Source organism: Portunus trituberculatus, chromosome 10 (assembly GCF_017591435.1).
Source record: "Portunus trituberculatus isolate SZX2019 chromosome 10, ASM1759143v1, whole genome shotgun sequence".
In the NCBI taxonomy this organism is placed as follows: Eukaryota; Metazoa; Arthropoda; class Malacostraca; order Decapoda; family Portunidae; genus Portunus; species Portunus trituberculatus.
Genome location: NC_059264.1, coordinates 8,255,678 through 8,275,677, shown reverse-complemented (window position 1 = coordinate 8,275,677; position 20,000 = coordinate 8,255,678).

Genomic DNA, 20,000 nt, shown 5'->3' with positions numbered 1-20,000 from the left:
GAGAGAGAGAGAGAGAGAGAGAGAGAGAGAGAGAGAGAGAGAGGAAAAATTATGGAGGTGACGGCCAACATTGCTACCATTTCCATACCATTTTGTACCGCTGCCAAGTGTGTGTGTGTGTGTGTGTGTGTGTGTGTGTGTGTGTGTGTGTGTGTGTGTGTCAGAGGTGGTGGCAGTGTTGCTAGTGCCAATGTTAATGCTTCTGGTATTATTGGTGTCAGTTTGAGTGTCAGGGATAATGTTTATGTTAGTGGTACAAAATTCTTAGTATTAACGGTGCCAATATTGATGGTAGTATAAATGTTCATAGTTCCAAGTTTTAGTGTTAATGTTTCATTTTTAGTGCTAGTATTACCTACCCTTGATATTAATGACGCTAATTTGGTTTTAGTGATGCTGATGATAGCGTTGATAGTGCAAATTTCTTGTGGTATTGGTTTTAATGATTCAAGTTTTTCATATTAGCAAAACGGATCAAATTAATATCCATACGCTAAATTTGAACACTAACACAATCAGTAGTCAAAAAACAACACTGCTCCAAACCTAACACTAGTAGCGGCAGTAGTCAAGTCACGCACTAGTCACGCACTATCACCATCTAGCTAACCACCGCTGCCTGTGTTGCCCTGGGATCAGAGCCGCGCCATTTGAGCCTCGGTAACTGTGTCCCATGACGCACTGAGCCCTGCCTCTTGTTTTTCCTCGCTGTAATTCATCTTCCTTCACTGGACATTTGACTCTTAATGTTGCTCTTATGGTCTCTGCTTAGTTTAGTCGACCGCTGGTGTGATGTCCGTGTGTGTGTGTGTGTGTGTGTGTGTGTGTGTGTGTGTGTGTGTGTGTGTGTGTGAGTGTGTGTGTGTGTGTGTGTGTGTGTGTGTGTGTGTGTGTGTGTGTGTGTGTGTGTGTGTGTGTGTGTGTGTGTGTGTGTGTTGTGTGTGTGTGTGTGTGTGTGTGTGTGTGTGTGTGTGTGTGTGTGTGTGTGTGTGTGTGTGTGTGTGTGTGTGTGTGTGTGTGTGTGTGTGTGTGTGTGTGCATACTAGATTTTAGATGTCAAAGCCCATGTTTATTAGTGTTTTAACATGCACATTGAAGGATAGGTAAGGGATGGATGAGTAAATGGATGGATATATAGAAAGATAGATAGGTAAATAGATGCGTGGATGGATAGACTGATTCGTAGGTAAATTGATAGACAGGTACTTGTGTAGTTGAAAAGATAAATAAAAATGAGGGTAGATAGACAAATAGATAGGAAATATGCAGATAAATAGATACGTAGAGATTGAAATAGATGAAGAAAAAAAGGCATCATCCAATAGAAAAGTAGATAGATAATGAATAAATAAATGAATTGATTGATGGATAAAAAGACGTATACTTTTTGACTACAAATATTTTAATACAAAATTCATCACGCAGTTATTCATAAAACTGGCCCATATTGCAATTATTGGCCATCAAAAAACACTGAATTTCATTACACAAATGTACATAAAATGCTAGATTCAAAATTAATAGAAAACATCACACACACACACATATATATATATACACACATACATACACACACACATACACATACACACATACACATATATATATATATATATATATATATATATATATATATATATATATATATATATATATATATATATATATATATATATATATATATATATATATATATATATATATATATATATATATATATATATATATATATATATATATATATATATATATATATATATATATATATATATATATATATATATATATATATATATATATATATATATATATATATATATATATATATATATATATATATATATATATATATATATATATATATATATATATATATATATATATATATATATATATATATATATATATATATATATATATATATATATATATATATATATATATATATATATATATATATATATATATATATATACATACACATATACATACACACACACACACATACACACATACACACACACACACACACACACACACACACACACACACACACACACACACACACACACACACACACACACACACACACACACACACACACACACACACACACACACACACACACACACACACACACACACACACACACACACACACACACACACACACACACACACACACACACACACACACACACACACACACACACACACACACACACACACACACACACACACACACACACACACACACACACACACACACACACACACACACACACACACACACACACACACACGTACGTTAGGGTGGTTGAGATCAGTATGACAAGATCCACGGCCTTTTAAGATATGGTCATCCACCTCCTGTAATGCAACGCAAGGAATATCGTGTGTGGATTGATGTTGCCTTCCTGACTCAAGGCTTGTGTGCTGAAACTTGTCATTCTTTCGTCGTGACTAACTTCGCTTGACAAAAAAAACCATCAACTGAATTATTATGTTTTTTTTTTTCCAACTACCGTCAACTATTTTGATAATTGAAACTGAAATTATGGAAACATCTTTAAAAAACAATTGCATTTATTTGAATTTGCTTAACTATCACTTACATTATGAAACTAGCCTTAAAATCACTATTACCGTCACTAAGAATTGTGTGACAAACGCTGAAATCCTGGAAATATTGAAAACGCTAATTGCTTTCATTATGATCTTTTAAACTATCACTAGAACCGTGAAAATGTTGAAAACGTTTATGACTTCAATTATAAACTTTTAAGCGATCATTAGCATCAAGAAAGCACATTTTAAAACTTTGATTACTTGTACTAGAGCCTGTAGAACTGTCACTAGTATCATCATCAACCTCGAAAACCCAAAACCCTATTAATGTCCTGTAGAGGCTGTCAAAAATGGTCGAATTAAGATGTTGAAGTATTTGGGAATGCCGTCCTCACTTTGTCCTAGATCTGACACGCCACAGAAAAAAAAAACATCTCTTGGGAAATTTTTCTAATTACCTCAGCTGCTGCTCTCTCGTAATACATTATATTGCATCAGACAGAGAAGCGTTGCCTAGAAAAGCTTACTATTGATAAAAAGCATAAACTTGATTAACGTAAAGGTTATTAAAAAGTTACGAAATTCAAAGTTGAGGGAGGAAAAATTTAATAAGAAACACGTAAAAGAGAGACAAGACAGACTGTGTTGAGAGGAAAGGTGGTACTGAGGGTTTCAAGGGCCGTGTTACAGTCGCTTCCTATTGTTGTCATCGCTAGTATCACAACATAAGTATCACATAAGTATCGGTTATTATTCTTGCTAACATGAAGGAGAGTGGAGAGAGTGTAATAAAGATGGCGTCAGTATCTTCTCTCGGGACACTTCCCATCATATCTCACGCATAATGAAAGGGAAAGTCTATACGTGATCAGAGTTTACGAGAGAACCTTATCAAGTCTGAGAAGACGAACGAGTGCATGACCCCGACGCGCGGCACTGTGTAGGCACCGAGAGGCACTAGTGGGGCAGCGAACACTGTGTAGGTCAAGCGCCTGGTCGTCTGGGAGTTCTGGCGTCCTGGCACCTCGCCGCGGCGGGCCTCGGGGAAAAGATGAAAAGAAAAAGCGAGGAGGGTGTGTCCTTCATACTGCTTTGTCCCGTTTTTCTTTTTAGTTTGATCCGCCTCCCTGCCCCGCGGCCTTGACCACTCCTCTCTCTCTCTCCCGTCTCCGTCGGTCTGTCCGGCTGTCTGGCTGTCTAACTGGCTGTTTATCCAGCTGACTAATTATATGGATGGCTGGTTGCGTTCTGGGTGTACGGCTGGCTGGGATTGGCTGGCTGACTGAGGATGGGTGTTTTGCTAGCTGTTCGGTTCTCTGGATGACTGGCTGGCTGGTTGTCTGGCTGGGTGACTAGCTGGCTTACTGGCTGGCTGGGTGATTGGCTGGCTGGCTGGCTGGCTGGCTGGATTGATGATTGGCTGGCTGGCTTGATAGATGATTTGCTGGCTGACTGGATGAGCGAATGGCTGACTGGCTGGCTGGGTGAGTGACTGGCTTGCTGGCTGGCTGGCTGGCTGGCTGGCTGGGTGAGTGACTGGCTGGCTGGCTGGCTGAGTGACTGGATGGATGGATGGCTGGCTGGCTGGCTGGCTGTGCTGGCTGGCTAGCTGGCTGGGTCACTGGCTGGCTGGCTGGCTGGCTGGCTGGGTGAGTGACTGGCTGGCTGGCTGGCTGGATGGCTGTCTGGTTTGGTTGCCCCACTGCTTGCATGTAATTGTCCGCCTGTCTGTCTGTCTCCCTCCTTGCATATTTGCCTGTTTGTCTGCTGCATTTTTCTGCATATCTGGTTTCCTGTCTGTCATTCTCCTTACTGGTATACATCTTTCTGTCTTTCTGTCTTTCTGTTGGCTTCCATTTTTCGCGTCTGTCTGCCTGTCTCTTTCTTTCTTTTTTTATTGATTTGTTTATGTATTCCTTTCTTCATTTCTCCGTCTACTTGGTCGTCTATCTGTCTGTCTATTTCTGTCTCTATCCACATAGTTGCCTATCTACCTGCCTACCTTCTTGTCTGTCTGTCTGTCTACATGTCTATCTACCTGTCTGTCTACTTTCACCTAGCCCACCTCCTTGCCTGCTCTCTCTCTCTCTCTCTCTCTCTCTCTCTCTCTCTCTCTCTCTCTCTCTCTCTCTCTCTCTCTCTCTCTCTCTCTCTCTCTCTCTCTCTCTCTCTCTCTCTCTCTCTCTCTCTCTCTCTCTCTCTCTCTCTCTCTCTCTCTCTCTCTCTCTCTCTCTCTCTCTCTCTCTCTCTCTCTCTCTCTCTCTCTCTATTTTCTCTCTCTCTCTCTCTCTCTCTCTCTCTCTCTCTCTCTCTCTCTCTCTCCTTTACTTGTTTCCTGTCTAGCTTCCCTGCCACTCTCTGCTCCTCTGCCTCACTCTGCCAATCTTCATTACCACTTACCCTCAGTTACCCTCTCTCTGTGTCCAGGCTCTCCTGTCCTCCTTTCCTTCCACTCTGCCATCCACTCCCCAATCCATTTCATTCTCTTTCCTGGCCTTACCGCCCCATTAGCCTCACTCCTTCACCTTCTCGCACCTCGTTCCCAGCCACCCAGTCTCCCATACCAAAGTTCTCCACCTTCTCTCCACTAACACTCCTCCTTCACCCCAGTTTTCTCTTTTTTTTTCTTATTTTAACTTTTCTTCGTTTCTCATACTTCTAGTCTATCTCTTTCTTTCTGTTTTGTTTCGCTTTCTTTGTCTTTCTGTCTTTTTCTGTCTGTCTGTCTGTCTGTCTGTCTGTCTCTCTGTCTCTCTCTCTCTCTCTCTCTCTCTCTCTCTCTCTCTCTCTCTCTCTCTCTCTCTCTCTCTCTCTCTCTCTCTCTCTCTCTCTCTCTCTCTCTCTCTCTCTCTCTCTCTCTCTCTCTCTCTCATGATTTTCTGTTCTCTTACAAATTCCATTTTCTCTTTTTCTATTTTGTCTGTGTGTCTCTGTCTGTCTCTTTTTCTTTCTTTCTTTCTTTCTTGCTTTCTTTCTTTCTTTCTTGTTACTTCCACATACCTTAGCCACAACCACAACACAAAAATAACAGCAGCAGTAGCAGCAGCCGCAACAGCAACAACAGCAACAACTACAACAACAACAACAACAACGACAACAATCACCACCACCACCACCACCACCACCACCCTCTAACCTTTCCACATAACATCGTCAAACAGTCTTCATGCCCCAGTTAGATCATGTCATTCCTTTCCTCTCTCCCTCTTTCCCTCTCTCCCTGTCTCCCTCCAGCTTTGCATTATTCATAGTCTGGGGTCTGCCTGGCGCGGCTCTATATCCCCTCCTTCATAATTTTCACTCCTTGACACTCCCGACCTGAAAGCAGCGAGGAGTGCGCATTTTTCATATATATGCGGGGGAAAAGAAAATAGTTATGTGCTTCCGCTGCGAGATGGTTCAGTAAATGTGTGGGCGGGTGTGGGTGGTTGTGGGCGGGTTAAGTTAGTGGCTGGTGGATAAGTGGTGTGTTTTATTCCCTTTTATCTGGTGCTGAGTTGTTAATTGACTCGTTCTTTCGTTCTGTGGGCCTTTTTTACTTTTTGCTTTTTTTTCTTTGTGTGTGTGTTTTGGTTTTCATTGGGTGTAATTAGCGTCTTTTGTGTTCAGAGTTTTTTTTTTAGTTTATTTTCTTTTATTTTCTTTTTTCTTTTATTCTTTTCATTCGTATTTCTTCTTCTGTATTGTTCTGTTGTGCTGTTCAGTTGTTGTTTTTTCATTTGAGTTCTGCGTAGCTTCGTGTTTTCTTTTGTATGCTTGCTTTCTTCTTTGTTCCTGCTTTGTTCTTTTATTCCATGTTTTCCTCTCGTAATGGCGATGTTGAAATCACATGTACTCGGTTCAATCCGGTAATCTGCGTTTGTTTTCTTATTACATTATTACTTTTTATTGTAAAGTCAGGAAAATCCGACAGATATTTAATGACTTGGAAAATACGTGGGGAATTTTTCTGTATCACCATGACAACTTGACTTTCTCGCATATTTGTTTCATAAGTATGTCAGCCATACATCTGCATCTCATATGTTTGTCACTAGCCTTTCCATACATCTACCCTTTCACATATCCACAGAGTTGTTCCTCTTACAACTGTCATTTTTACATCTGTTCCAGGTATATTTGATCTACATACATCTGTCATTTATCACCCAACACACCAGTCTTTTTTTTTTTCTCCATCACTTTAGTCCTCCATAATCTGACTTTCACCAGTACACACATGACTCACTTCCTCACTTTCTTCTCATCCTTACAAATATCTAACTTCCTCTAATCCATACACCTAACCTTATCTCCTCCACACACGTCCCCTTTATCTCAATACATCTGACCACCCATACACGTACCTGAAATTTACCACTGCACACATCTGATTACCCATACACACATCTCACCTTAAATACCTTACTTTGTCTCTATTATTTTGAAACAAGTCACAGGTTTTTTTTCCCCTATATATTCCAGAAACAAACACACGCAGGCAGAGATTGGCTGGCATGTTTGCTTTATAAAGTTGCTTTCGAACTAGATTAATGTTGAGCCACTTGCTGTCATCTTCCCTGTAGCTTTATAGGATTTCTATGTGTGTGTGATTGTTGCTTTGGGTTTAGTGTAAGTGTGTAAGTGTTGATGACTTGTTATGGCTGTATGTGCCACGTGTGTGTTTGATGTGTCTTTGCTGTTGCTGTGGCTGTTGTTATAATGGTGTGGCTTTGGTGTATGTTTGTGCGTGGTAATGACTTATGGTTGTATGTATCACGTGTGTTTGATGTGTTTTGGGTGTTGTTGAGACTGTTGTTATGATGGTGCGTCTTTTGGTGTAAGTGTGTGCGTGTTGGTGACTTATTGTTCACTGGTCTTATATGTGATGTACGTCTATTATGTCAAGTGTGTTGTCTGGACCGCTATGTAGTCTTGTTAATAATGAATACGCCTCTGGGAAACGCTTTTGAAAATATCTTGGACAAACAGGAATACAAATGAAGTTCTAAGGAGAATGGATGTTGGAAGAGTGGTTTTATTTATAGAACGTGTAATGAGAAGAGGAAGAAAAGAAGACCCAATTTTAATGAGAAGCATTTCAGGTAAGAGAGCAGGAGGCAAACAGGTAAAAAAAAAAAAAGGTACAAGGGTTGTGTAGCAGAAATCATGTCAATTGGAAGCAGGGGTGGAAGTCTATTATATTTTACGAATGTTTTGTGGTCAATAAATAATCAATATTTTAACCCTCTTTTACTACTATCCAGACGCATCATTCTGAAGCACCCTATGAGATTCTCGTTCTTCAACCACCTCTAAACATTAAACTGGCTAAGCACTAGAATACCAGTAATTTATGACTTGTTATGGCTGTATGTGCCACGTGTGTGTTTGATGTGTCTTTGCTGTTGCTGTGGCTGTTGTTTTAATGGTGTGGCTTTGGTGTATGTTTGTGCGTGGTAATGACTTATGGTTGTATGTATCACGTGTGTGTTTGATGTGTTTTGGGTGTTATTGAGACTGTTGTTATGATGGTGCGTCATTTGGTGTAAGTGTGTGCGTGTTGGTGACTTATTGTTCACTGGTCTTATATGTGATGTACGTCTATTATGTCAAGGTAAAAAAAAAAAAAAGGTACAAGGGTTGTGTAGCAGAAATCATGTTAATTGGAAGCCGGGGTGGAAGTCTGATATATTTTACGAATGTTTGGACCGCTATGTAGTCTTGTTAATAATGAGTACGCCTCTGGGAAACGCTTTTGAAAATATCTTGGACAAACAGGAATACAAATGAAGTTCTAAGGAGAATGGATGTTGGAAGAGCGGTTTTATTTATAGAACGTGTAATGAGAAGAGGAAGAAAAGAAGACCCAATTTTAATGAGAAGCATTTCAGGTAAGAGAGCAGGAGGCAAACAGGTAAAAAAAAAAAAAAGGTACAAGAGTTGTGTAGCAGAAATCATGTTAATTGGAAGCAGGGTAGAAGTCTGCTATATTTTACGAATGTTTTGTGGTCAATGAATAATCAATATTTTAACCCTCTTTTACTACTATCCAGACGCATCGTTCTGAAGCATCCTATGAGATTCTCGTTCTTCAACCACCTCTAAACATTAAACTGGCTAAGCACTAGAATACCAGTAATTTAACACACTCACTCTTACCAGATGTGTCGTTCGTAGTCTTAAATCATCATCAGGCAGTTTGTTCCTTGGCCGGCTTTAAAATGTTAATCATCTAGGCACTGGAAAATCAATCATACGCATCTCAAAGCACCCTCATACCTTTTTATTCCTAGACTTTAGAAAAAATCCTGTTCTTCTAACCCTCTTTTTATTCATGTACCAGGTTGTATCTTGTGCAAAGCGTTTAGTGTTGTGAGCTGCTGCGTGTTACTGTTGATAAGGCTCTGAGTGTTCTTATGGGACTTAAGATCAAGGCCGTGTGTGAGTTGATAAAGCCGAGTGTTCATAAGTGAGCGTTCGTGGATGGCGTCAGGGAAGTGCGAGTTTGCCAATGTGCTTTCATGGGTGTTATAATGAGAAGCCTTGAATGAGTGGGAGTGAGTTATTGAGGTTTTAATAGTTTTTTTATGAAGGTTATGAGTGTGTAAGAGTCTTATGATGATGAAACAGGGTGCGGTTCTGAGCATGAAATATAATGAACGTTTTAAAGAGAGTGGAAGACTATTTATGTGTGTGTGTGTGTGTGTGTGTGTGTGTGTGTGTGTGTGTGTGTGTGTGTGTGTGTGTGTGTGTGTGTGTGTGTGTGTGTGTGTGTGTGTGTGTGTGTGTGTGTGTGTGTGTGTGTGTGTGTGTGTGTGTGTGTGTGTGTGTGTGTGTGTGTGTGTGTGTGTGTGTGTGTGTGTGTGTGTGTGTGTGTGTGTGTGTGTGTGTGTGTGTGTGTGTGTGTGTGTGTGTGTGTGTGTGTGTGTGTGTGTGTGTGTGTGTGTGTGTGTGTGTGTGTGTGTGTGTGTGTGTGTGTGTGTGTGTGTGTGTGTGTGTGTGTGTGTGTGTGTGTGTGTGTGTGTGTGTGTGTGTGTGTGTGTGTGTGTGTGTGTGTGTGTGTGTGTGTGTGTGTGTGTGTGTGTGTTTTAGTTAATGAGGTTTTGGATGTTATGAAGGTTGTGACGGTTTAATGAGTTTTTGTGTTGAGTGCTGCTATGAAGACAAAAGGCTATAGGAGTGTTTGTATTAGAGTAACGATGTTTAATGAGTCTGTCCGTGTGTCAGTGAGGTTTTTGATGGCGTTATGAGAAGTATTGGAGCTTTGCGAGGATTTATGAGGCTTTATGAGAGTTGTTATGAGGAACATCGCACGTTTCACAATTCCAAATACCTACAGTTGTTGTTTCATAATAAAAGTTAGGTTATATAGAATACAAACAGCCTCTTACGGGACAATAGTCTGCTGATGTTCGTTCCTTCTTGGTTCCCTTCACTTTTCTTCATCCTCTGCTTTATTTTCCTCCATTGCAACGAATACTACTACCACCACCACCACCACCACCACCACCACCACCACCACCACCACCACCACACCCACCACCAAAAGCACCACTAGCACCACCACTACCACTGCCACCACATATGCAATTCTTTCGCTCCAGCAAGTGAAATTAAAGTAGTGAAATGAAATTGCTGATTGTAAAGAGAACTGTTGCTGTTTGTAATGTAAACACTCTTCTTCTGTTGCTCTTGGCTGGTCAGAACTGTGTGTGTGTGTGTGTGTGTGTGTGTGTGTGTGTGTGTGTGTGTGTGTGTGTGTTCTGTGCATGCATGTTTTCCTTTCTCAATTTCTTACTCGTCCCTCTCTTTTTTTCATCTTTTTGCTTCCCGTTTTTTATTCCTGTTTTTTCCTAACTTCTTTTTTTCTGTTTTCTTTCTTTGTGTGGGATGTTTTATGCTGCTTGTATATTTACTGTTTTGTTTTGCTTTTTCTTTCATTTTCCATTGTGTTTGGGAGTGTGCGGAGGCGAGGCGTCCTGCTGCTGCCTGGCTGAGAGAAAGAGGGAGGGAAGGGGAGAGAGAGAGAGAGGGGGCGGCGGGGGAGAGAGAGGCGGCACTCCCTGACTTGCTCGATTGTTGTCTCATACACTATGCATTTTTCTTTTTTTTTTTTAATTGTCCGAAATTGTTCAGTATTTGTTTATTTTTTTCTCTTTAATATTCGATGATTTTTCTATTTGCATATTTTTCATTTCTATTATTCATTTAAATTATTTTTCTTTGTCCTCTAATGATTCGAAATTAAGCAATATGTTTTTTTTTATATCTTTTCGTTTATTGTTTTTCTCTTTTTTCATAATTTCACATTTTATTTCGTGTAGCTGTCCTTCAATTTTTTACTTTTTCAATATTTTTCATACACATTTCTCTCTCTCTCTCTCTCTCTCTCTCTCTCTCTCTCTCTCTCTCTCTCTCTCTCTCTCTCTCTCTCTCTCTCTCTCTCTCTCTCTCTCTCTCTCTCTCTCTCTCTCTCTCTCTCTCTCTCTCTCTCTCTCAGCTGTCTTAACTTTTTACTTTACTATATTTCTTCTTTATCTAATATTTCTTTTCTTCTTTTTTGTTTCTCTCTATCGTTCAACTGCTCAAACTCTCTTAATTCCTCATTCTTTTCATGTTATTTTTTTTCTATCTCTTTTCCCCAACTGTAGTAATCTTCTTAATTTCGTCTTTTATTCCGTCTGGCTTATTGGGTTTTTTATTTTTCTCTTATCCCATTTCCTTATTTTTCATTTTCTTACTGCCAATATGTATTCCTCCTTTTATTATTTGCCTCACCTTTTTCTCTTTATTGTTCTTCACTCTATCACTATTTGACCTTTTATGTCGATCTTTATTTTTCAAGTCTCCCCTTCTCTTCGTCTTCGTTTCCTTTTAACTATCTTCTCTCTCTCTTTGACTCACACACACACTCTCTCTCTCTCTCTCTCTCTCTCTCTCTCTCTCTCTCTCTCTCTCTCTCTCTCTCTCTCTCTCTCTCTCTCGACTCTATCCCTTCGTTTACTGTAGGGACCTCTTTCACTCTTCTGTTTTTCTCTTTGTCCTTTTTCTTCCTTGTTTTGTCTTCATTCACTTTATTCTGAATCAATGTTTACTATTCTTCCTTTTTTCTTCCTTTCTTATCTTCTATAGCGATACGTATTGCTTCTTTATTATCTTCATTTCAGTCTTCGTCAGTTTTACATTCTCTTTGATATCAGTTTACTTAAATCCTCGCATATGTTCTTTTATATGTCTCTTATATGTTTTATCCTTCTATTGTTGTATCACAATATTTTTTTTGCATTTTTCCAAATATTTGTTGTCTTTCTCATTTGTTTTTCTCTATTGTTACATTCCAATGCATGTTATTTTTCTAGAATTTCAGTCTTTCTCATTTGCTTCTTATTTTTTTTCATCATTCTTGTATCTCAATACACAGTTTTTTTTTTTTTTTTTAATGGGAGCACCTTTTTATATTCTCCAGTCTTCATTACTTTTTACAGTCCGTAATTAATTAAGTTCTTTGTGTTAATTTTTTTTCTTTTTTTTTTGCCTTTCCTTTGTTTTTGTGCCTCACTCCCTGCGGAATTGCTAGTTCGCTTCGACGCCACAATAACACGACATCCTTTCTTCCCATTCCCGGAAGCTTGGGGTGAATCTGTGTCCCCTCCTTCCTCAGGTGACGTGCTCTCCTCTGCGTGAGTGATGGAGCGCTCGGGCCAAATATACTGCACCAAGTTGGAAAGAGGAAAGGTTTTGAATAACGTGTGAAATGTGATTTTTTTCCCCACTGCATCCCTCACAGCAATGGCCGACTTTTTCTTTTAAATGCTTCAGTATGCGAGCTAGACGAAAGTTCCTTGTGACAAGTTAAATAAGTTACATTCTTTGGTTAAAAGTATTTGATGGACTTTCCCGCCACTCATATTGTCCAGAAGCTGCGAGATCGTTCGTTACATACCTGTGAAACAAAACAGTGACGGTGGATGGATGACTGAAGAGATATAGGAATGGATATAAGAAAGATAAGTGTCCGTTATGTATCAAGATTACAAGTTTTTAAAGAGGCATGAATTTCAAAATAGAACCTGAATTCCTGTCGTCTTGTTCCTAAAATCGCAGTTGCGAAAAGTACCAGAAACCAACGCAACAAACAAAAGAAATCTAAAAACAGCATAACAACCACATACTTGCCTTGCGCGCATGCATGCATGCACACACACACACACACACACACACACACACACACACACACACACACACACACGCACGCACGCACGCACGCACGCACGCACGCACGCACGCACGCACGCACGCACGCACGCACGCACGCACACACACACACACACACACACACACACACACCTGATACTTTTTATTTTTATACACAAGAGAAATTTGAAAAACACGAGAAGTCAACACATATGAGAAAATAAACTTAACAAAAATTTTCCAGCAAAATAAAATGAATTATAAAACTGCCAGCAAACGCCACCCTTGATTCACTATTTTTTTGTTGTCACGTCAAAAGATATGGAAAGCCTATAGAAATCAACACAAAAAAATGATGATAAATAAATAAACAGTTATATCCTCAATCACTCCCCACCAATGGTAAATTATTGATTTAAATGAATACGTAAGTACATGATAATCGATGGTCCTAAACCGTATCCTTAATTTCTTAACTTGCTCTTTCATAATCGCCAATAATTCCCCCCAAAAAATGATGCATAATACAAACTAATGAGTAAAGCTTAGACAGTAGAATCCACACTTATGATACAACCTGCAAACCTCAGCCGTCGTGTCAGTGCTCGTCCCTTAACACTAAACGTTAACCCAAAAATATGTAACTTTATATCTGTGTTCGTCTCTGTACACTATCTTAAACAAAGTATTATTTTATCTCCCAAATTATTCAAGACGAAACAAATCAGAAGTTAATAAATGAGACAAGCCAACAACAGAATTCCTTAACCTCTCAACACTCAATATTAACCACAGTATCATTTTCTTCCACAAATTATGAAAGACAGGACAAATCAAAACATAAAAGAAAAAGATAAATGAATTCTTCTTGTGAACTCCATTTATGAATTGTTTGTCTTTCATGCTATACACTAACATCCCTTCTCTCTCTCTCTCTCTCTCTCTCTCTCTCTCTCTCTCTCTCTCTCTCTCTCTCTCTCTCTCTCTCTCTCTCTCTCTCTCTCTCTCTCTCTCTCTCTCTCTCTCAAAGAAAATCAATGCAAAATGAACTGACAAGTAAATAAGTAAATTTATAATTGAAATAATCAAGGAAATAAATATCATAATAGTTGAGTAAATGATATATTTTTTATGCAAGACAAATACTTGCGAACAAAAAACAAACAACAAAAAGACAACAAAACATTAAAATGAGATCCCACTTGAATGCAAGCTCCTTAAAAGAATATTAAGGAATTAGGCAAAAATCTAAGACAAATGTCTTGAGACCTCCCTATTAAAAGACGAAGTGGAAGATGGAAATACAGAAGTAGGCAGGGAGTTCCAGAGTTTACCAGTGAAAGGTATGAATGATTGATAGTAATGATTAACTCTTGTACTAGAGAGTTGAACAGAATAGGGATGAGAGGAAGAAGAAAGTCTTGTGCAGCGAGGCCGCAGGAGGAGGGAAGGCATGCAGTTAGCAAGATCAGTAGAGCAGTTAGCATGAAAATAGCGATAGAAGATAGAAAGAGATGCAACATTTCGGCGGTGAGAAAAAGGCTGAAGACAGTCAGTCAGAGGATGGGAGTTGATGAGCCGAAAAGGTTTTGATTCCACCCTATCTAATAAAACTGTGTGACTGGAACCCCGCCAAACATGCGAAGAGTACTCCATACAAGGACGGATAAGGCCCTTGTACAGAGTTAGCAGTTGGAGGAGCGAGAAAACTGGCGGAGACGCCTTAGAACGCCTAACTTCATAGAAGCTTTTTTGGCAAGAGATGAGATGTGAAGTTTCCAGTTAAGATTATGAGCAAAGGACAGACCGAGGATATTCAGTGTGGAAGAGGGAAACAGTTAAGTGTCATTGAAGAAGATGGCATAGTTGTCTGGAAGGTTGTGTCGAGTTCAAAGATAGAAGAATTGAGTTTTCGAGGCATTGAAAACTACTAGATTTTCTCTGCCCTAATCAGAAACCTTAGATAGATAAAATATCAGGCGTTCTGTGGCGTTCCTGCATGATCTGTTGACTTCCTGAAGGGTTAGTCGTCTCTGAAAGGACGTGGAAAGATGTAGGGTGGGATCATCAGCGTAGGAGTGAATAGGGCAAGAAGTTTGGATAAGAAGATCGTTAATGAATAATAGAAAGAGAGTGGGTGACAGGACAGAACCTTGAGGAACACCACTTTTAATAGATTTTGGAGAAGAACAGTGGCCGTCTACCACAGCAGCAATAGAACGGTCGGAAAGGAAACTTGAGATAAAGTTGCAGAGAGAAGGATAGAAACCGTAGGATGGCAGATTAGAAATCAAAGCTTTATGCCAGACTCTATCAAAAGCTTTTGATATGTCTAACGCAACAGCAAAAGTTTCACCGAAATCTCTAAAAGAGGATGACCAAGACTCAGTAAGGAAAGCCAGAAGATCACCAGTAGAGCGACCTTGACGGAAGCCATACTGGCGATCAGATAGAAGATTGTGAAGTGACAGATGTTTGAGAATCTTCCTATTCAGGATAGATTAAAAACTTTAGACAAGCAAGAGATTAAAGCTATAGGACGGTAGTTTGAGGGATTAGAACGGTCACCCTTTTTAGGAACAGGCTGAATGTAGGCAAACTTCCAGCAAGAAGGAAAGGTAGAAGTCGATAGACAAAGTTGAAAGAGTTTGGCCAGGCAAGGTGCAAGCACGGAAGCACAGTTTTTGAGAACAATAGGAGGGACCCCATCAGGTCCATAAGCCTTCCGAGGGTTTAGGCCAGCAAGGGCATGGAAAACATCATTACGAAGAATTTTGATTGTAGACATGAAATAGTCAGAGGGAGGAGGAGAGGGAGGACAAGCCCAGAATCATCCAAGGTGGAGTTGTTAGCAAAGGTTTGAGAGAAGAGTTCAGCTTTAGAGACAGAAGAGATGGCAGTGGTGCCATCAGGATGAAATAAAGGAGGAAAGATGAAGAAGTGAAGTTATTTGAGATGTTTTTGGCCAGATGCCAGAAGTCACGAGGGAGTTTGAGTTTGAAAGATTTTGACATTTTCTATTTATGAAAGAGTGTTTGGCAAGTTGAAGAACAGACTTGGCATGATTCCGGGCAGAAATATAAAGTGCATGAGATTCAGGAGATGGAAGGCTCAAGTACCTTTTGTGGGCAACCTCTCTATCATGTATAGCACGAGAACAGGCTGTGTTAAACCAAGGTTTAGAAGGTTTAGGTTGAGAAAAGAATGAGGAATGTACGCCTCCATGCCAGACACTATCACCTCTGTTATGCGTTCAGCACAAAGAGATGGGTCTCTGACACGGAAACAATAATCATTCCAGGAAAATCAGCATAATACCTCCTCAGGTCCCCCAACTGGCAGAGGCAAAACGCCAGAGGCACCTCCGCTTTGGGGGATCCTGAGGAGGGATTGGAGAAATAGGACAAGATACAGAAATGAGATTGTGATCGGAGGAGCCTAACGGAGAATATAGGGTAACAGCATAAACTGAATGATTAGAGGTGAGGAAAAAATCAAGAATGTTGGGCGTGTCTTTAAGACGATCAGGGATACGAGTAGGGTGTTGCACCAGTTGCTCTAGGTGATGGAGGTTAGCAAAGTTGAAGGTTACTTCATCAGGATGGTCAGTGAAGGGAGAGGAAAGCCAAAGCTGGTGGTGAACATTGAAATCTCCAGAGATGGAGATCTCCGCGAAAGGGGAGAGAGACAGAATATGCTCCACTTTGGAAGTTAAATAGTCAAAGAATTTACTATCGTCAGAGGAGTTAGGAGAGAGATAGACAACACAGATGAATTTAGTTAGAAAGTGACTATTGAGCTTAAGCCAGATGGTGGAAAACTCCGAAGATTTAAGAGCGTGGGCACGAGAGCAAGTTAATTCGTTGCGCACGAAGACCGCGAATGTTGCAGAAGATAAAGTTGAGGGAGGTGTCAAGAAATTTTGGGTCGCCACCGAGAGAGCTGTCCGACCTGGTGACATTTCTGGGCCCCTCCCCAGAAAGGGAATCGGAGTCTGTATTTGGAGTTGCCATTGTATAACTTTGAAGTGGTAAGTGCATGTAATTTTGTGTGAAGCAGAACGGTTGTCTTTAGAGGGTAGGCTGTGACTGCCCCCTGAGTTGTGAGATACAAAGGGAATCGTACAGCGAGATCACAACTAGCTCTAATGGAAGGTTCACAGCATCCCTTGAACTAATGCTATTAAACCTCGCGAGAAGTAAATTATTGATATGAATTAAATGCCTCAATAGAATGCCTTCCTTTCATTAAATAGATATATATCAATGGATAAAAAGAAATCGGCTAAAACATACATTAGCAAATAAGCAAGAAAATGAATTTTTAAGTAAATGAAGAAAATTTAGATTACAGAAACCAGCATTGATTTCATAGTTTATAATTCTATGTCCTCTCTCGCTACTAGTCTTGCTTTCACTTCAGAATATAGAAGGCAGAAAACATCACCACGTAAAGGGAACCAGACGGTACAGAAAGTTATTAACACAACACAACAACGTAGAAATTCTAGTTATGATTTCTTTGTTTAAGCAGCTTCACTCACCATTGCTCTGTTATTCCTGTCTAGCGTTCCTTCCAAGGTATGAAAGGCAGGATAAATCAATACACGTAAAGGAAACACAGCAAGAGAATCGCTGAAGAAATGCATATTGTAGATTCAAAGTTGTATTCGTGCATTTTACACAGCCGATCATTCCGTCGGTGTTGTTGTTTTTTTCTTATATAAAAGGCAGGAGCGATCAATACAGGAAAATAATGCATAGGAGATTCTCTAAAGAAATATACTTTGCAAACTTTAGCCACGGTATTCTGTGCTCTCCTTTCGATACTCACTATTATGCAGGTGTTGCATTCTTTTCTAACATGAAAGACAAAAGAAATCAGTCCTCGAAGAATTAAACACCGCTAAGAAATGACATATCTAGTTTATGATTTGTTCGTGTTTCTGTGTGTCTTGCAGCACTCCTGTTATCCTTCCAAAAGATAAAAAAAAAAAAGAAATCTATACACGGAGAGCAATCATATTAAGAAAATCCCTAAAGAAATACATACTGCGCACTCCAGTTTCGAGTTTTATGCGTGTCTGTCTTGCAACATTTGCTATCATCCCACTCATATTTTCATGTTACTCTATGAAAAGACAAGAGAAATCGATGCACACAAATGGAACACACACAAGAGAAAATACGTTTATACACAGTCCATACAAGAGCTTGAGTCCTGTGCCTACTTAACTCACAGTACATATCCTATATTACTAACTCACTACTCGAAAAAAAATAAATTGTTGAAATCTACACACAAAAAGGAAACCTAGTCTTTTAAGAAAATATATACGTAGTCCACATTCCCCACCTGATTCCTGTGCCTGCCTGTCTTGCGCCACTTACTTTATCCTAGCCTAGCCTTGTTTTCCTCCCAAGACGTAAAATACACACGGTGCTGCTCGTCCCCTTCAACAAACTCCCCTGCAGGCGACGCGTGTGAGAACTGATCCACTAAGGGAAGGGAGGAACAAAGGATGAGCTCACAGCAGGAAGCTCCTTTAGCGGGGGAATGAGAGGGATTTGGAACACACTCCCAGATGACACTCACGTCCGTCACTCTTATGGACAAGGGGAGCCACATGTAGGAAAAGACCGGGAGCTGATTGAACAAGAGCATACGTATAGCGCCGCACAGTAAATGGCCACTAGAGTCCCTGTGTCAAATTAAAACGTGAAATAACAAGTTTGTGCATTGCAATTAGCGTTGTTATTCATGCCTGTGTTAAGATAAGATATTTTCATAAACAAATACGTAACATCGCTGTCCAGATCAACAACAGGCTTAAATTTATCTTCTTTCGCTTGTTTATTTTATGTTCTTGTTTTTCCATTTATTGAGTTCCCTTTCCCTGATGAAAAATGATACTTTAATCCTCAACTTTGTATAAATATTAATACGTGTTTGCTGCATTTAGTTCAGCGAAACGTAAAGAACCATAACAATACACCATTTCCGCCAACGAGCGTATGCCTTTCACTCGGGCCTGCAAACAGGTGTGTATTCCATTAAAACAACAACACTTCCTCACTCTCGCTTCTCCGTGTTTCCACTGCGCGGAAACTGACGCCGTCCCACAGCGAACCCAAGGCAAGTGTGAATGAAGTGCTTCTCCCAATAACAACATTGATCTCTGTCTGTTTTATTTATCTCAAACGTGTTAGGATATTTGGATGAAAAGTACAAAAATAAGTTGAAAAATAAAAAAAACTTGTGACAACGCTATTCCTGCCAGAAGAAATAAAACAACAGAAGTAACAACAGTCTTAATCGTACTGATAATAATAATGATAATAATAATAATAATAATAAATAATAATAATAATAGAAATAATAACTAACAATAATAAGAATAACAACAATAATAGCAATAACAATAAAATAAAATAATGAAAATAATAATGATAATAATAATTATAATAACAACAATACTACTACTAATAATGATAATAAAGGTATCAGTAACAACAATAACAACAATAACAACAGTAATAACAACAACGGTAATAACAATAAAACAACAGGACAAGCATAACAACGAGAACAATAATGAAATGAAAACGCAGCTTTACTCCACACTGAACTAATACATTAAACACGAAAAGAACAAACCGATGAAAAAAAAAAAGATCTAACTAAAGGAAAACCCAGCGTATCACTACAGAAGGCTCTCGAACATTACTGGTTTTCAAAAAACTAATACACTGGTGAGGGAGTTCAGTCACATTGTTACTTAATCTCCTTTTTTCCTCTGTGTATTTCATCGCTGAACTTTGCACCTTCGAGTAAGAGAGAAAAATACTGCAGTCATGAATATACGAGTGGATGAAAGCTGCTCGTAATGAAAGAATGTTCGTACTTGACTCATCAGTTTCCCGTTGAGAGAGAGAGAGACAGAGACAGAGACAGAGACAGAGACAGAGAGAGAGAGAGAGAGAGAGAGAGAGAGAGAGAGAGAGAGAGAGAGAGAGAGAGAGAGAGAGAGAGAGAGAGAGAGAGAGAGAGAGAGAGAGAGAGAGAGAGAGAGAGAGAGAGAGAGAGAGAGAGAGAGAGAGAGAGAGAGAGAGAGAGAGAGAGAGAGAGAGAGAGAGAGAGAGAGAGAGAGAGAGAGAGAGAGAGAGAGAGAGAGAGAGAGAGAGAGAGAGAGAGAGAGAGAGAGAGAGAGAGAGAGAGAGAGAGAGAGAGAGAGAGAGATGGATGATCTTCTCCAGC